The sequence below is a fragment of the Passer domesticus genome, chromosome 11, assembly GCF_036417665.1.
Source record: "Passer domesticus isolate bPasDom1 chromosome 11, bPasDom1.hap1, whole genome shotgun sequence".
Classification (NCBI taxonomy): domain Eukaryota; kingdom Metazoa; phylum Chordata; class Aves; order Passeriformes; family Passeridae; genus Passer; species Passer domesticus.
Window position 1 is genome coordinate 28,627,082 of NC_087484.1, and position 19,197 is coordinate 28,646,278.

Genomic DNA, 19,197 nt, shown 5'->3' on the forward strand with positions numbered 1-19,197 from the left:
GCCAAGTGCCTCCTGCAAACTGACATCAGGAACCTGGCCTGGTGACTTTTGTTTCTCTGGGGAAAGGCCATGGTTCATATCCTGGACCTGTTGGACCTGAGAGGCCGGCTGCCTGCTGAAATTCTGAACGGATCAGGATCCCGTCCAGATGCAAGGTGTCCCCAAAGGCACCTGCAGTTGGTTTGACAGTGCCAAGTGCCTCCTGCAAACTGACATCAGGAACCTGGCCTGGTGACTTTTCTTTCTCTGGGGAAAGGCCATGGTTCATGTCCAGGGCCCGGTGGCCCGGAGTGGCCAGCTGCCAGCTGAAATTTGTCACGGCTGAGGATACCTCCCAGACGCAAGGAGCCCCCAGAGGAGACTGTGGCTGGTTTGACAGTGCCAAGTGCCTCCTGCAAACTGACATCAGGAACCTGGCCTGGTGACTTTTGTTTCTCTGGGGAAAGGCCATTGTTCATGTCCAGGGCCGGGTGGCCCGGAGTGGCCAGCTGCCAGCTGAAATTCCGCACGTGTGAGGATACATCCCAGATGCAAGGTGCCCCCAAAGGCAACTGTGGCTGGTTTGACAGTGCCAAGTGCCTCCTGTAAACTGACATCAGGAACCTGGCCTGGTGACTTTTGCTTCTCTGGGGAAAGGCCATGGTTCATATCCTGGACCTGTAGGCCCGGAGTGGCCGGCTCCCTGCTGAAATTCCGAATGGATCAGAATGCCGCCCAGATGCAAGGTGCCCCCACAGGCACCTGTGGCTGGTTTGACAGTGCCAAGTGCCTCCTGCAAACTGACATCAGGAACCTGGCCTGGTGACTTTTGTTTCTCTGGGGAAAGGCCATGGTTCAGGTCCAGGTCCGGGTGGCCCGGAGTGGGCAGCTGCCTGCTGAAATTCCGCACGTATGAGGATACCTCCCAGATGCATGGTGCCCGCGCAGGCAACAGAGGCTGGTTTGAGAGTGCCAAGTGCCTCCTGCAAACTGACATCAGGAACCTGGCCTGGTGACTTTTGTTTCTCTGGGGAAAGGCCATCGTCCCTGTCCAGGGCCCCGCGGCCCGGAGTGGCCGGCTGCCTGCTGAAGTTCCGTACGGATCAGGATACCTCCCAGAATGAAAATACCACCACAGGCAACTGTGGCTGGTTTGACAGTGCCAAGTGCCTCCTGCAAACTGACATCAGGAACCTGGCTTGGGGAGTTTTCTTTCTCTGGTGAAAGGCCAATGTACGTGTCCAGGGCCTGATGGCCCGGAGTGGCCGGCAGCCTGCTGAAATTCCTCACGGTTGAGGATACCTCCCAGATGCAAGGTGCCCCCACAGGCGACTGTGGCTGGTTTGACAGTGCCAAGTGCCTCCTGCAAACTGACATCAGGAACCTGGCCTGGTGACTTTTGTTTCTCTGGGGAAAGGCCATGGTTCATATACTGGGCACATAGGACCGGAGAGACCGGCTCCCTACTGAAATTCCGCACGTATGAGGATACGTCCCAGATGCAAGGTGCCCCCACAGGCAACTGTGGCTGGTTTGACAGTGCCAAGTGCCTCCTGCAAACTGACATCAGGAACCTGGCCTGGTGACTTTTCTTTCTCTGGGGAAAGGCCATTGTACGTGTTCAGGGCCTGGTGGCCCCTAGTGGCCGGCCGCCTGCTGAAATTCCGCATGGATCAGGATACCTCCCAGACCGAAAGTACCACCACAGGCAACTGTGGCTGGTTTGACAGTGCCAAGTGCCTCCTGCAAACTGACATCAGGACCCTGGCCTGGTGAGTTGTCTTTCTCAGAGGAAAAGCCAGTGTTCTTGTCCCACGTCCTGTAGCCCGGAGTGGCCGGCTGCCTGCCGAAATACTCAACGTCTCAATATGCATCCTAGAAGCAAGGCGCCACAATAGGCAATTGTGGCGGATTGGACAGTGCCAAATGCCTCCTGCAAATTGACATCAGGAACATGGCCTGCTGAGTTTTGCTTCTGTCAGAAAAATTTCATGGTTCATGTCCAGGTTGAGGTGACCCGGCGTGGCAGGGTGTCTCTTAAAATTCCAAACATCTCAGGATGGCTCCCAGAATCAAGGCGCCACCACAGGCACCTGTGGGTGGTTGGACAGTGCCAAGTGCCTCCTGCAAACTGACGTCAGGAACTTGGCCTGGTGACTTTTGTTTCTCACAGAAAAGTCCATCGTTGGTGTCCAGGGTCCGGTGGCCAGGAGAGGACTGGTGCCTGCTGAAATTGCGAACATCCCAATATACCAGCCTGAAGCAAGGTGCCACCAGAGGCAACTGTGGCTGGTTGGACAGTGCGAAGTTCCTTCAGAATATGGACATCAAGGACCTGGCCTGGTGACTTTTGTTTCTCTGGGGAACGGCCATAGTTCCTGGGCAGGTTCCGGTGGACCGTAGCGGCACGGTGCTTCTTAAAATTCCGAACATCTCAAGACATCTCACAGAAGAAAGGCACATCCAGAGGCAAGTGTGGCTGGTTCGACAGGGCCAAGTGCCTCCTGCAAATCGACATCAGGAACCTGGCCTGGTGACTTTTGTTTCTCTGGGGAAAGGTCATCATTCTTGTCCAGGGCCCGCTGGCCCGGAGTGTCCGGCGTACTGCTGAAATTCCTCACGGTTGAGGATACCTCCCAGACGCAAGGTGCTCCCACAGGCAACTGTGGCTGGTTTGACAGTGCCAAGTGCCTCCTGCAAACTGACATCAGGAACCTGGCCTGGTGACTTTTGTTTCTCTTGGGAAAGGCCATGGTTCATGTCCAGGGCCAGGTGGCCAGGAGTGGCTGGCTGCCTGCTGAAATTCCTCACGGTTGAGGATACCTCCCAGATGAAAGGAGCCCGCAGAGGAAACTGTGGCTGGTTTGACAGTGCCAAGTGCTTCCTGCAAACTGACATCAGCAACCTGGCCGGGGGAGTGTTGTTTCTCTGGGGAAAGGCCATCGTTCGTGTCCAGTGCACGGCGGCCTGGAGTGGCCGGTTGCCTGCTGAAATTCCTCACGGTTGAGGATACCTCCCAGATGCAAGGTGCCCCCACAGGCGACGGTGGCTGGTTTGACAGTGCCAAGTGCCTCCTGCAAACTGACATCAGGAACCTGGCCTGGTGACTTTTGTTTCTCTGGGGAAAGGCCATGGTTCATATACTGGGCACATAGGACCGGAGAGACCGGCTGCCTACTGAAATTCCGCACGTATGAGGATACGTCCCAGATGCAAGGTGCCCCCACAGGCAACTGTGGCTGGTTTGACAGTGCCAAGTGCCTCCTGCAAACTGACATCAGGAACCTGGCCTGGTGACTTTTCTTTCTCTGGGGAAAGGCCATTGTACGTGTTCAGGGCCTGGTGGCCCCTAGTGGCCGGCCGCCTGCTGAAATTCCGCATGGATCAGGATACCTCCCAGACCGAAAGTACCACCACAGGCAACTGTGGCTGGTTTGACAGTGCCAAGTGCCTCCTGCAAACTGACATCAGGACCCTGGCCTGGCGAGTTGTCTTTCTCAGAGGAAAAGCCAGTGTTCTTGTCCCACGTCCTGTAGCCCGGAGTGGCCGGCTGCCTGCCGAAATACTCAACGTCTCAATATACATCCTAGAAGCAAGGCGCCACAATAGGCAATTGTGGCGGATTGGACAGTGCCAAATGCCTCCTGCAAATTGACATCAGGAACATGGCCTGCTGAGTTTTGCTTCTGTCAGAAAAATTTCATGGTTCATGTCCAGGTTGAGGTGACCCGGCGTGGCAGGGTGTCTCTTAAAATTCCAAACATCTCAGGATGGCTCCCAGAATCAAGGCGCCACCACAGGCACCTGTGGGTGGTTGGACAGTGCCAAGTGCCTCCTGCAAACTGACGTCAGGAACTTGGCCTGGTGACTTTTGTTTCTCACAGAAAAGTCCATCGTTGGTGTCCAGGGTCCGGTGGCCAGGAGAGGACTGGTGCCTGCTGAAATTGCGAACATCCCAATATACCAGCCTGAAGCAAGGTGCCACCAGAGGCAACTGTGGCTGGTTGGACAGTGCGAAGTTCCTTCAGAATATGGACATCAAGGACCTGGCCTGGTGACTTTTGTTTCTCTGGGGAACGGCCATAGTTCCTGGGCAGGTTCCGGTGGACCGTAGCGGCACGGTGCTTCTTAAAATTCCGAACATCTCAAGACATCTCACAGAAGAAAGGCACATCCATAGGCAAGTGTGGCTGGTTCGACAGGGCCAAGTGCCTCCTGCAAATCGACATCAGGAACCTGGCCTGGTGACTTTTGTTTCTCTGGGGAAAGGTCATCATTCTTGTCCAGGGCCCGCTGGCCCGGAGTGTCCGGCGTACTGCTGAAATTCCTCACGGTTGAGGATACCTCCCAGACGCAAGGTGCTCCCACAGGCAACTGTGGCTGGTTTGACAGTGCCAAGTGCCTCCTGCAAACTGACATCAGGAACCTGGCCTGGTGACTTTTGTTTCTCTTGGGAAAGGCCATGGTTCATGTCCAGGGCCAGGTGGCCAGGAGTGGCCGGCTGCCTGCTGAAATTCCTCACGGTTGAGGATACCTCCCAGATGAAAGGAGCCCGCAGAGGAAACTGTGGCTGGTTTGACAGTGCCAAGTGCCTCCTGCAAACTGACATCAGGAACCTGGACTGGTGACTTTTGTTTCTCTTGGGAAAGGCCATGGTTCATATCCTGGACATGTTGGACCTGAGAGGCCGGCTGCCTGCTGAAATTCTGAACGAATCAGGATGCCGTCCAGATGCAAGGTGTCCCCAAAGGCACCTGCAGTTGTTTTGACAGTGCCAAGTGCCTCCTGCAAACTGACATCAGGAACCTGGCCTGGTGACTTTCGTTTCTCTGGGGAAAGGCCATGGTTCGTGTCAAGTGCCCGTAGGCCCGGAGTGGCCGGCTGCCTGCTGAAATTCCGCACGGATCAGGATACCTCCCAGATGCAAGGTGCTTCCACAGGCACCTGTGGTTGGTTTGACAGTGCCAAGTGCCTCCTTCAAACTGACATCAGGAACCTGGCCTGGTGACTTTTGTTTCTCTGGGCAAGCGCCATCATCCTTGTCCGGGGTCCGGTGGCCCGTCGTGGCCGGCTGTCTGCTGAAATTCCGCATGGATCAGGATACCTCCCAGACCGAAAATACCACCACAGGCAACTGTGGTTGGTTTGACAGTGCCAAGTGCCTCCTGCAAACAGACATCAGGAACCTGGCCTGGTGACTTTTGTTTCTCTGGGGAAAGGCCATGGTTCGTGTCCAGTGCCCGGTGGCCTGGAGTGGCCAGCTGCCTGCTGAAATTCCGCACGTATGAGGATACGTCCCAGAAGCAAGGTGCCCCCACAGGCAACTGTGGCTGGTTTGACAGTGCCAAGTGCCTCCTGCAAACTGACATCAGGAACCTGGCCTGGTGACTTTTCTTTCTCTGGGGAAAGGCCATTGTACGTGTTCAGGGCCTGGTGGCCCCTAGTGGCCGGCCGCCTGCTGAAATTCCGCATGGATCAGGATACCTCCCAGACCGAAAGTACCACCACAGGCAACTGTGGCTGGTTTGACAGTGCCAAGTGCCTCCTGCAAACTGACATCAGGACCCTGGCCTGGTGAGTTGTCTTTCTCAGAGGAAAAGCCAGTGTTCTTGTCCCACGTCCTGTAGCCCGGAGTGGCCGGCTGCCTGCCGAAATACTCAACGTCTCAATATACATCCTAGAAGCAAGGCGCCACAATAGGCAATTGTGGCGGATTGGACAGTGCCAAATGCCTCCTGCAAATTGACATCAGGAACATGGCCTGCTGAGTTTTGCTTCTGTCAGAAAAATTTCATGGTTCATGTCCAGGTTGAGGTGACCCGGCGTGGCAGGGTGTCTCTTAAAATTCCAAACATCTCAGGATGGCTCCCAGAATCAAGGCGCCACCACAGGCACCTGTGGGTGGTTGGACAGTGCCAAGTGCCTCCTGCAAACTGACGTCAGGAACTTGGCCTGGTGACTTTTGTTTCTCACAGAAAAGTCCATCGTTGGTGTCCAGGGTCCGGTGGCCAGGAGAGGACTGGTGCCTGCTGAAATTGCGAACATCCCAATATACCAGCCTGAAGCAAGGTGCCACCAGAGGCAACTGTGGCTGGTTGGACAGTGCGAAGTTCCTTCAGAATATGGACATCAAGGACCTGGCCTGGTGACTTTTGTTTCTCTGGGGAACGGCCATAGTTCCTGGGCAGGTTCCGGTGGACCGTAGCGGCACGGTGCTTCTTAAAATTCCGAACATCTCAAGACATCTCACAGAAGAAAGGCACATCCAGAGGCAAGTGTGGCTGGTTCGACAGGGCCAAGTGCCTCCTGCAAATCGACATCAGGAACCTGGCCTGGTGACTTTTGTTTCTCTGGGGAAAGGTCATCATTCTTGTCCAGGGCCCGCTGGCCCGGAGTGTCCGGCGTACTGCTGAAATTCCTCACGGTTGAGGATACCTCCCAGACGCAAGGTGCTCCCACAGGCAACTGTGGCTGGTTTGACAGTGCCAAGTGCCTCCTGCAAACTGACATCAGGAACCTGGCCTGGTGACTTTTGTTTCTCTTGGGAAAGGCCATGGTTCATGTCCAGGGCCAGGTGGCCAGGAGTGGCCGGCTGCCTGCTGAAATTCCTCACGGTTGAGGATACCTCCCAGATGAAAGGAGCCCGCAGAGGAAACTGTGGCTGGTTTGACAGTGCCAAGTGCCTCCTGCAAACTGACATCAGGAACCTGGACTGGTGACTTTTGTTTCTCTTGGGAAAGGCCATGGTTCATATCCTGGACATGTTGGACCTGAGAGGCCGGCTGCCTGCTGAAATTCTGAACGAATCAGGATGCCGTCCAGATGCAAGGTGTCCCCAAAGGCACCTGCAGTTGTTTTGACAGTGCCAAGTGCCTCCTGCAAACTGACATCAGGAACCTGGCCTGGTGACTTTCGTTTCTCTGGGGAAAGGCCATGGTTCGTGTCAAGTGCCCGTAGGCCCGGAGTGGCCGGCTGCCTGCTGAAATTCCGCACGGATCAGGATACCTCCCAGATGCAAGGTGCTTCCACAGGCACCTGTGGTTGGTTTGACAGTGCCAAGTGCCTCCTTCAAACTGACATCAGGAACCTGGCCTGGTGACTTTTGTTTCTCTGGGCAAGCGCCATCATCCTTGTCCGGGGTCCGGTGGCCCGTCGTGGCCGGCTGTCTGCTGAAATTCCGCATGGATCAGGATACCTCCCAGACCGAAAATACCACCACAGGCAACTGTGGTTGGTTTGACAGTGCCAAGTGCCTCCTGCAAACAGACATCAGGAACCTGGCCTGGTGACTTTTGTTTCTCTGGGGAAAGGCCATGGTTCGTGTCCAGTGCCCGGTGGCCTGGAGTGGCCAGCTGCCTGCTGAAATTCCGCACGTATGAGGATACGTCCCAGAAGCAAGGTGCCCCCACAGGCAACTGTGGCTGGTTTGACAGTGCCAAGTGCCTCCTGCAAACTGACATCAGGAACCTGGCCTGGTGACTTTTCTTTCTCTGGGGAAAGGCCATTGTACGTGTTCAGGGCCTGGTGGCCCCTAGTGGCCGGCCGCCTGCTGAAATTCCGCATGGATCAGGATACCTCCCAGACCGAAAGTACCACCACAGGCAACTGTGGCTGGTTTGACAGTGCCAAGTGCCTCCTGCAAACTGACATCAGGACCCTGGCCTGGCGAGTTGTCTTTCTCAGAGGAAAAGCCAGTGTTCTTGTCCCACGTCCTGTAGCCCGGAGTGGCCGGCTGCCTGCCGAAATACTCAACGTCTCAATATACATCCTAGAAGCAAGGCGCCACAATAGGCAATTGTGGCGGATTGGACAGTGCCAAATGCCTCCTGCAAATTGACATCAGGAACATGGCCTGCTGAGTTTTGCTTCTGTCAGAAAAATTTCATGGTTCATGTCCAGGTTGAGGTGACCCGGCGTGGCAGGGTGTCTCTTAAAATTCCAAACATCTCAGGATGGCTCCCAGAATCAAGGCGCCACCACAGGCACCTGTGGGTGGTTGGACAGTGCCAAGTGCCTCCTGCAAACTGACGTCAGGAACTTGGCCTGGTGACTTTTGTTTCTCACAGAAAAGGCCATCGTTGGTGTCCAGGGTCCGGTGGCCAGGAGAGGACTGGTGCCTGCTGAAATTGCGAACATCCCAATATACCAGCCTGAAGCAAGGTGCCACCAGAGGCAACTGTGGCTGGTTGGACAGTGCGAAGTTCCTTCAGAATATGGACATCAAGGACCTGGCCTGGTGACTTTTGTTTCTCTGGGGAACGGCCATAGTTCCTGGGCAGGTTCCGGTGGACCGTAGCGGCACGGTGCTTCTTAAAATTCCGAACATCTCAAGACATCTCACAGAAGAAAGGCACATCCATAGGCAAGTGTGGCTGGTTCGACAGGGCCAAGTGCCTCCTGCAAATCGACATCAGGAACCTGGCCTGGTGACTTTTGTTTCTCTGGGGAAAGGTCATCATTCTTGTCCAGGGCCCGCTGGCCCGGAGTGTCCGGCGTACTGCTGAAATTCCTCACGGTTGAGGATACCTCCCAGACGCAAGGTGCTCCCACAGGCAACTGTGGCTGGTTTGACAGTGCCAAGTGCCTCCTTCAAACTGACATCAGGAACCTGGCCTGGTGACTTTTGTTTCTCTGGGCAAGCGCCATCATCCTTGTCCGGGGTCCGGTGGCCCGTCGTGGCCGGCTGTCTGCTGAAATTCCGCATGGATCAGGATACCTCCCAGACCGAAAATACCACCACAGGCAACTGTGGTTGGTTTGACAGTGCCAAGTGCCTCCTGCAAACAGACATCAGGAACCTGGCCTGGTGACTTTTGTTTCTCTGGGGAAAGGCCATGGTTCGTGTCCAGTGCCCGGTGGCCTGGAGTGGCCAGCTGCCTGCTGAAATTCCGCACGTATGAGGATACGTCCCAGAAGCAAGGTGCCCCCACAGGCAACTGTGGCTGGTTTGACAGTGCCAAGTGCCTCCTGCAAACTGACATCAGGAACCTGGCCTGGTGACTTTTCTTTCTCTGGGGAAAGGCCATTGTACGTGTTCAGGGCCTGGTGGCCCCTAGTGGCCGGCCGCCTGCTGAAATTCCGCATGGATCAGGATACCTCCCAGACCGAAAGTACCACCACAGGCAACTGTGGCTGGTTTGACAGTGCCAAGTGCCTCCTGCAAACTGACATCAGGACCCTGGCCTGGCGAGTTGTCTTTCTCAGAGGAAAAGCCAGTGTTCTTGTCCCACGTCCTGTAGCCCGGAGTGGCCGGCTGCCTGCCGAAATACTCAACGTCTCAATATACATCCTAGAAGCAAGGCGCCACAATAGGCAATTGTGGCGGATTGGACAGTGCCAAATGCCTCCTGCAAATTGACATCAGGAACATGGCCTGCTGAGTTTTGCTTCTGTCAGAAAAATTTCATGGTTCATGTCCAGGTTGAGGTGACCCGGCGTGGCAGGGTGTCTCTTAAAATTCCAAACATCTCAGGATGGCTCCCAGAATCAAGGCGCCACCACAGGCACCTGTGGGTGGTTGGACAGTGCCAAGTGCCTCCTGCAAACTGACGTCAGGAACTTGGCCTGGTGACTTTTGTTTCTCACAGAAAAGGCCATCGTTGGTGTCCAGGGTCCGGTGGCCAGGAGAGGACTGGTGCCTGCTGAAATTGCGAACATCCCAATATACCAGCCTGAAGCAAGGTGCCACCAGAGGCAACTGTGGCTGGTTGGACAGTGCGAAGTTCCTTCAGAATATGGACATCAAGGACCTGGCCTGGTGACTTTTGTTTCTCTGGGGAACGGCCATAGTTCCTGGGCAGGTTCCGGTGGACCGTAGCGGCACGGTGCTTCTTAAAATTCCGAACATCTCAAGACATCTCACAGAAGAAAGGCACATCCATAGGCAAGTGTGGCTGGTTCGACAGGGCCAAGTGCCTCCTGCAAATCGACATCAGGAACCTGGCCTGGTGACTTTTGTTTCTCTGGGGAAAGGTCATCATTCTTGTCCAGGGCCCGCTGGCCCGGAGTGTCCGGCGTACTGCTGAAATTCCTCACGGTTGAGGATACCTCCCAGACGCAAGGTGCTCCCACAGGCAACTGTGGCTGGTTTGACAGTGCCAAGTGCCTCCTGCAAACTGACATCAGGAACCTGGCCTGGTGACTTTTGTTTCTCTTGGGAAAGGCCATGGTTCATGTCCAGGGCCAGGTGGCCCGGAGTGGCTGGCTGCCTGCTGAAATTCCTCACGGTTGAGGATACCTCCCAGATGAAAGGAGCCCGCAGAGGAAACTGTGGCTGGTTTGACAGTGCCAAGTGCCTCCTGCAAACTGACATCAGGAACCTGGACTGGTGACTTTTGTTTCTCTGGGGAAAGGCCATGGTTCATATCCTGGACCTGTTGGACCTGAGAGGCCGGCTGCCTGCTGAAATTCTGAACGAATCAGGATGCCGTCCAGATGCAAGGTGTCCCCAAAGGCACCTGCAGTTGGTTTGACAGTGCCAAGTGCCTCCTGCAAACTGACATCAGGAACCTGGCCTGGTGACTTTTGTTTCTCTGGGGAAAGGCCACTGTTCATGTCCAGGGCCGGGTGGCCCGGAGTGGCCAGCTGCCAGCTGAAATTCCACACGTGTGAGGATACATCCCAGATGCAAGGTGCCCCCAAAGGCAACTGTGGCTGGTTTGACAGTGCCAAGTACCTCCTGTAAACTGACATCAGGAACCTGGCCTGGTGACTTTTGTTTCTCTGGGGAAAGGCCATGGTTCATATCCTGGACCTGTAGGCCCGGAGTGGCCGGCTCCCTGCTGAAATTCCGAATGGATCAGGATGCCGCCCAGGTGCAAGGTGCCCCCACAGGCACCTGTGGCTGGTTTGACAGTGCCAAGTGCCTCCTGCAAACTGACATCAGGAACCTGGCCTGGTGACTTTCGTTTCTCTGGGGAAAGGCCATGGTTCGTGTCAAGTGCCCGTAGGCCCGGAGTGGCCGGCTGCCTGCTGAAATTCCGCACGGATCAGGATACCTCCCAGATGCAAGGTGCTTCCACAGGCACCTGTGGTTGGTTTGACAGTGCCAAGTGCCTCCTTCAAACTGACATCAGGAACCTGGCCTGGTGAGTTTTGTTTCTCTGGGCAAGCGCCATCATCCTTGTCCGGGGTCCGGTGGCCCGTCGTGGCCGGCTGTCTGCTGAAATTCCGCATGGATCAGGATACCTCACAGACCGAAAATACCACCACAGGCAACTGTGGTTGGTTTGACAGTGCCAAGTGCCTCCTGCAAACTGACATCAGGAACCTGGCCTGGTGACTTTTGTTTCTCTTGGGAAAGGCCATGGTTCATGTCCAGGGCCAGGTGGCCAGGAGTGGCCGGCTGCCTGCTGAAATTCCTCACGGTTGAGGATACCTCCCAGATGAAAGGAGCCCGCAGAGGAAACTGTGGCTGGTTTGACAGTGCCAAGTGCCTCCTGCAAACTGACATCAGGAACCTGGACTGGTGACTTTTGTTTCTCTTGGGAAAGGCCATGGTTCATATCCTGGACATGTTGGACCTGAGAGGCCGGCTGCCTGCTGAAATTCTGAACGAATCAGGATGCCGTCCAGATGCAAGGTGTCCCCAAAGGCACCTGCAGTTGTTTTGACAGTGCCAAGTGCCTCCTGCAAACTGACATCAGGAACCTGGCCTGGTGACTTTTGTTTCTCTGGGGAAAGGCCATGGTTCGTGTCAAGTGCCCGTAGGCCCGGAGTGGCCGGCTGCCTGCTGAAATTCCGCACGGATCAGGATACCTCCCAGATGCAAGGTGCTTCCACAGGCACCTGTGGTTGGTTTGACAGTGCCAAGTGCCTCCTTCAAACTGACATCAGGAACCTGGCCTGGTGACTTTTGTTTCTCTGGGCAAGCGCCATCATCCTTGTCCGGGGTCCGGTGGCCCGTCGTGGCCGGCTGTCTGCTGAAATTCCGCATGGATCAGGATACCTCCCAGACCGAAAATACCACCACAGGCAACTGTGGTTGGTTTGACAGTGCCAAGTGCCTCCTGCAAACAGACATCAGGAACCTGGCCTGGTGACTTTTGTTTCTCTGGGGAAAGGCCATGGTTCGTGTCCAGTGCCCGGTGGCCTGGAGTGGCCAGCTGCCTGCTGAAATTCCGCACGTATGAGGATACGTCCCAGAAGCAAGGTGCCCCCACAGGCAACTGTGGCTGGTTTGACAGTGCCAAGTGCCTCCTGCAAACTGACATCAGGAACCTGGCCTGGTGACTTTTCTTTCTCTGGGGAAAGGCCATTGTACGTGTTCAGGGCCTGGTGGCCCCTAGTGGCCGGCCGCCTGCTGAAATTCCGCATGGATCAGGATACCTCCCAGACCGAAAGTACCACCACAGGCAACTGTGGCTGGTTTGACAGTGCCAAGTGCCTCCTGCAAACTGACATCAGGACCCTGGCCTGGCGAGTTGTCTTTCTCAGAGGAAAAGCCAGTGTTCTTGTCCCACGTCCTGTAGCCCGGAGTGGCCGGCTGCCTGCCGAAATACTCAACGTCTCAATATACATCCTAGAAGCAAGGCGCCACAATAGGCAATTGTGGCGGATTGGACAGTGCCAAATGTCTCCTGCAAATTGACATCAGGAACATGGCCTGCTGAGTTTTGCTTCTGTCAGAAAAATTTCATGGTTCATGTCCAGGTTGAGGTGACCCGGCGTGGCAGGGTGTCTCTTAAAATTCCAAACATCTCAGGATGGCTCCCAGAATCAAGGCGCCACCACAGGCACCTGTGGGTGGTTGGACAGTGCCAAGTGCCTCCTGCAAACTGACGTCAGGAACTTGGCCTGGTGACTTTTGTTTCTCACAGAAAAGGCCATCGTTGGTGTCCAGGGTCCGGTGGCCAGGAGAGGACTGGTGCCTGCTGAAATTGCGAACATCCCAATATACCAGCCTGAAGCAAGGTGCCACCAGAGGCAACTGTGGCTGGTTGGACAGTGCGAAGTTCCTTCAGAATATGGACATCAAGGACCTGGCCTGGTGACTTTTGTTTCTCTGGGGAACGGCCATAGTTCCTGGGCAGGTTCCGGTGGACCGTAGCGGCACGGTGCTTCTTAAAATTCCGAACATCTCAAGACATCTCACAGAAGAAAGGCACATCCATAGGCAAGTGTGGCTGGTTCGACAGGGCCAAGTGCCTCCTGCAAATCGACATCAGGAACCTGGCCTGGTGACTTTTGTTTCTCTGGGGAAAGGTCATCATTCTTGTCCAGGGCCCGCTGGCCCGGAGTGTCCGGCGTACTGCTGAAATTCCTCACGGTTGAGGATACCTCCCAGACGCAAGGTGCTCCCACAGGCAACTGTGGCTGGTTTGACAGTGCCAAGTGCCTCCTTCAAACTGACATCAGGAACCTGGCCTGGTGACTTTTGTTTCTCTGGGCAAGCGCCATCATCCTTGTCCGGGGTCCGGTGGCCCGTCGTGGCCGGCTGTCTGCTGAAATTCCGCATGGATCAGGATACCTCCCAGACCGAAAATACCACCACAGGCAACTGTGGTTGGTTTGACAGTGCCAAGTGCCTCCTGCAAACAGACATCAGGAACCTGGCCTGGTGACTTTTGTTTCTCTGGGGAAAGGCCATGGTTCGTGTCCAGTGCCCGGTGGCCTGGAGTGGCCAGCTGCCTGCTGAAATTCCGCACGTATGAGGATACGTCCCAGAAGCAAGGTGCCCCCACAGGCAACTGTGGCTGGTTTGACAGTGCCAAGTGCCTCCTGCAAACTGACATCAGGAACCTGGCCTGGTGACTTTTCTTTCTCTGGGGAAAGGCCATTGTACGTGTTCAGGGCCTGGTGGCCCCTAGTGGCCGGCCGCCTGCTGAAATTCCGCATGGATCAGGATACCTCCCAGACCGAAAGTACCACCACAGGCAACTGTGGCTGGTTTGACAGTGCCAAGTGCCTCCTGCAAACTGACATCAGGACCCTGGCCTGGCGAGTTGTCTTTCTCAGAGGAAAAGCCAGTGTTCTTGTCCCACGTCCTGTAGCCCGGAGTGGCCGGCTGCCTGCCGAAATACTCAACGTCTCAATATACATCCTAGAAGCAAGGCGCCACAATAGGCAATTGTGGCGGATTGGACAGTGCCAAATGCCTCCTGCAAATTGACATCAGGAACATGGCCTGCTGAGTTTTGCTTCTGTCAGAAAAATTTCATGGTTCATGTCCAGGTTGAGGTGACCCGGCGTGGCAGGGTGTCTCTTAAAATTCCAAACATCTCAGGATGGCTCCCAGAATCAAGGCGCCACCACAGGCACCTGTGGGTGGTTGGACAGTGCCAAGTGCCTCCTGCAAACTGACGTCAGGAACTTGGCCTGGTGACTTTTGTTTCTCACAGAAAAGGCCATCGTTGGTGTCCAGGGTCCGGTGGCCAGGAGAGGACTGGTGCCTGCTGAAATTGCGAACATCCCAATATACCAGCCTGAAGCAAGGTGCCACCAGAGGCAACTGTGGCTGGTTGGACAGTGCGAAGTTCCTTCAGAATATGGACATCAAGGACCTGGCCTGGTGACTTTTGTTTCTCTGGGGAACGGCCATAGTTCCTGGGCAGGTTCCGGTGGACCGTAGCGGCACGGTGCTTCTTAAAATTCCGAACATCTCAAGACATCTCACAGAAGAAAGGCACATCCATAGGCAAGTGTGGCTGGTTCGACAGGGCCAAGTGCCTCCTGCAAATCGACATCAGGAACCTGGCCTGGTGACTTTTGTTTCTCTGGGGAAAGGTCATCATTCTTGTCCAGGGCCCGCTGGCCCGGAGTGTCCGGCGTACTGCTGAAATTCCTCACGGTTGAGGATACCTCCCAGACGCAAGGTGCTCCCACAGGCAACTGTGGCTGGTTTGACAGTGCCAAGTGCCTCCTGCAAACTGACATCAGGAACCTGGCCTGGTGACTTTTGTTTCTCTTGGGAAAGGCCATGGTTCATGTCCAGGGCCAGGTGGCCCGGAGTGGCTGGCTGCCTGCTGAAATTCCTCACGGTTGAGGATACCTCCCAGATGAAAGGAGCCCGCAGAGGAAACTGTGGCTGGTTTGACAGTGCCAAGTGCCTCCTGCAAACTGACATCAGGAACCTGGACTGGTGACTTTTGTTTCTCTGGGGAAAGGCCATGGTTCATATCCTGGACCTGTTGGACCTGAGAGGCCGGCTGCCTGCTGAAATTCTGAACGAATCAGGATGCCGTCCAGATGCAAGGTGTCCCCAAAGGCACCTGCAGTTGGTTTGACAGTGCCAAGTGCCTCCTGCAAACTGACATCAGGAACCTGGCCTGGTGACTTTTGTTTCTCTGGGGAAAGGCCACTGTTCATGTCCAGGGCCGGGTGGCCCGGAGTGGCCAGCTGCCAGCTGAAATTCCACACGTGTGAGGATACATCCCAGATGCAAGGTGCCCCCAAAGGCAACTGTGGCTGGTTTGACAGTGCCAAGTACCTCCTGTAAACTGACATCAGGAACCTGGCCTGGTGACTTTTGTTTCTCTGGGGAAAGGCCATGGTTCATATCCTGGACCTGTAGGCCCGGAGTGGCCGGCTCCCTGCTGAAATTCCGAATGGATCAGGATGCCGCCCAGGTGCAAGGTGCCCCCACAGGCACCTGTGGCTGGTTTGACAGTGCCAAGTGCCTCCTGCAAACTGACATCAGGAACCTGGCCTGGTGACTTTCGTTTCTCTGGGGAAAGGCCATGGTTCGTGTCAAGTGCCCGTAGGCCCGGAGTGGCCGGCTGCCTGCTGAAATTCCGCACGGATCAGGATACCTCCCAGATGCAAGGTGCTTCCACAGGCACCTGTGGTTGGTTTGACAGTGCCAAGTGCCTCCTTCAAACTGACATCAGGAACCTGGCCTGGTGAGTTTTGTTTCTCTGGGCAAGCGCCATCATCCTTGTCCGGGGTCCGGTGGCCCGTCGTGGCCGGCTGTCTGCTGAAATTCCGCATGGATCACGATACCTCCCAGACCGAAAATACCACCACAGGCAACTGTGGTTGGTTTGACAGTGCCAAGTGCCTCCTGCAAACAGACATCAGGAACCTGGCCTGGTGACTTTTGTTTCTCTGGGGAAAGGCCATGGTTCGTGTCCAGTGCCCGGTGGCCTGGAGTGGCCAGCTGCCTGCTGAAATTCCGCACGTATGAGGATACGTCCCAGAAGCAAGGTGCCCCCACAGGCAACTGTGGCTGGTTTGACAGTGCCAAGTGCCTCCTGCAAACTGACATCAGGAACCTGGCCTGGTGACTTTTCTTTCTCTGGGGAAAGGCCATTGTACGTGTTCAGGGCCTGGTGGCCCCTAGTGGCCGGCCGCCTGCTGAAATTCCGCATGGATCAGGATACCTCCCAGACCGAAAGTACCACCACAGGCAACTGTGGCTGGTTTGACAGTGCCAAGTGCCTCCTGCAAACTGACATCAGGACCCTGGCCTGGTGAGTTGTCTTTCTCAGAGGAAAAGCCAGTGTTCTTGTCCCACGTCCTGTAGCCCGGAGTGGCCGGCTGCCTGCCGAAATACTCAACGTCTCAATATACATCCTAGAAGCAAGGCGCCACAATAGGCAATTGTGGCGGATTGGACAGTGCCAAATGCCTCCTGCAAATTGACATCAGGAACATGGCCTGCTGAGTTTTGCTTCTGTCAGAAAAATTTCATGGTTCATGTCCAGGTTGAGGTGACCCGGCGTGGCAGGGTGTCTCTTAAAATTCCAAACATCTCAGGATGGCTCCCAGAATCAAGGCGCCACCACAGGCACCTGTGGGTGGTTGGACAGTGCCAAGTGCCTCCTGCAAACTGACGTCAGGAACTTGGCCTGGTGACTTTTGTTTCTCACAGAAAAGGCCATCGTTGGTGTCCAGGGTCCGGTGGCCAGGAGAGGACTGGTGCCTGCTGAAATTGCGAACATCCCAATATACCAGCCTGAAGCAAGGTGCCACCAGAGGCAACTGTGGCTGGTTGGACAGTGCGAAGTTCCTTCAGAATATGGACATCAGGGACCTGGCCTGGTGACTTTTGTTTCTCTGGGGAAAGGCCATCGTTCCTGGGCAGGTTCCGGTGGACTGTAGCGGCACGGTGCTTCTTAAAATTCCGAACATCTCAAGACATCTCCCAGAAGCAAGGCACAACCATAGGCAAGTGTGGCTGGTTTGACAGGGCCAAGTGCCTCCTGCAAACTGACATCAGGAACCTGGCCTGGTGACTTTTGTTTCTCTGGGGAAAGGTCATCATTCTTGTCCAGGGCCCGCTGGCCCGGAGTGGCCGGCGTAGTGCTGAAATTCCTCACGGTTGAGGATACCTCCCAGATGAAAGGAGGCCGCAGAGGAAACTGTGGCTGGTTTGACAGTGCCAAGTGCCTCCTGCAAACTGACATCAGGAACCTGGCCTGGTGACTTTTGTTTCTCTGGGGAAAGGCCATAGATTATGTCCAGTGCCCGGTGGCCCGGAGTGGCCGGCTGCCTGCTGAAATTCCGCACGGATCAGGATACGTCCCAGATGCAAGGTGCCCCCACAGCCAACTGTGGCTGGATTGACAGTGCCAAGTGCCTCCTGCAAACTGACATCAGGAACCAGGCCTGGTGAGTTTTGTTTCTCTGGGGAAAGGCCATGGTTCATATCCAGGACCCGTAGGCCAGGAGTGCCCCGCAGCCTGCTGAAATTCCGTACGGATCAGGATGACGCCCAGATTAAAGGTGCCCCCAAAGGCACCTGTGGCTGGTTTGACAGTGCCAAGTGCCTCCTGCAAACTGACATCAGGAACCTGGCCTGGCGAGTTGTCTTTCTCAGAGGAAAAGCCAGTGTTCTTGTCCCACGTCCTGTAGCCCGGAGTGGCCGGCTGCCTGCCGAAATACTCAACGTCTCAATATACATCCTAGAAGCAAGGCGCCACAATAGGCAATTGTGGCGGATTGGACAGTGCCAAATGCCTCCTGCAAATTGACATCAGGAACATGGCCTGCTGAGTTTTGCTTCTGTCAGAAAAATTTCATGGTTCATGTCCAGGTTGAGGTGACCCGGCGTGGCAGGGTGTCTCTTAAAATTCCAAACATCTCAGGATGGCTCCCAGAATCAAGGCGCCACCACAGGCACCTGTGGGTGGTTGGACAGTGCCAAGTGCCTCCTGCAAACTGACGTCAGGAACTTGGCCTGGTGACTTTTGTTTCTCACAGAAAAGGCCATCGTTGGTGTCCAGGGTCCGGTGGCCAGGAGAGGACTGGTGCCTGCTGAAATTGCGAACATCCCAATATACCAGCCTGAAGCAAGGTGCCACCAGAGGCAACTGTGGCTGGTTGGACAGTGCGAAGTTCCTTCAGAATATGGACATCAAGGACCTGGCCTGGTGACTTTTGTTTCTCTGGGGAACGGCCATAGTTCCTGGGCAGGTTCCGGTGGACCGTAGCGGCACGGTGCTTCTTAAAATTCCGAACATCTCAAGACATCTCACAGAAGAAAGGCACATCCATAGGCAAGTGTGGCTGGTTCGACAGGGCCAAGTGCCTCCTGCAAATCGACATCAGGAACCTGGCCTGGTGACTTTTGTTTCTCTGGGGAAAGGTCATCATTCTTGTCCAGGGCCCGCTGGCCCGGAGTGTCCGGCGTACTGCTGAAATTCCTCACGGTTGAGGATACCTCCCAGACGCAAGGTGCTCCCACAGGCAACTGTGTCTGGTTTGACAGTGCCAAGTGCCTCCTGCAAACTGACATCAGGAACCTGGCCTGGTGACTTTTGTTTCTCTTGGGAAAGGCCATGGTTCATGTCCAGGGCCAGGTGGCCCGGAGTGGCTGGCTGCCTGCTGAAATTCCTCACGGTTGAGGATACCTCCCAGATGAAAGGAGCCCGCAGAGGAAACTGTGGCTGGTTTGACAGTGCCAAGTGCCTCCTGCAAACTGACATCAGGAACCTGGACTGGTGACTTTTGTTTCTCTGGGGAAAGGCCATGGTTCATATCCTGGACCTGTTGGACCTGAGAGGCCGGCTGCCTGCTGAAATTCTGAACGAATCAGGATGCCGTCCAGATGCAAGGTGTCCCCAAAGGCACCTGCAGTTGGTTTGACAGTGCCAAGTGCCTCCTGCAAACTGACATCAGGAACCTGGCCTGGTGACTTTTGTTTCTCTGGGGAAAGGCCACTGTTCATGTCCAGGGCCGGGTGGCCCGGAGTGGCCAGCTGCCAGCTGAAATTCCACACGTGTGAGGATACATCCCAGATGCAAGGTGCCCCCAAAGGCAACTGTGGCTGGTTTGACA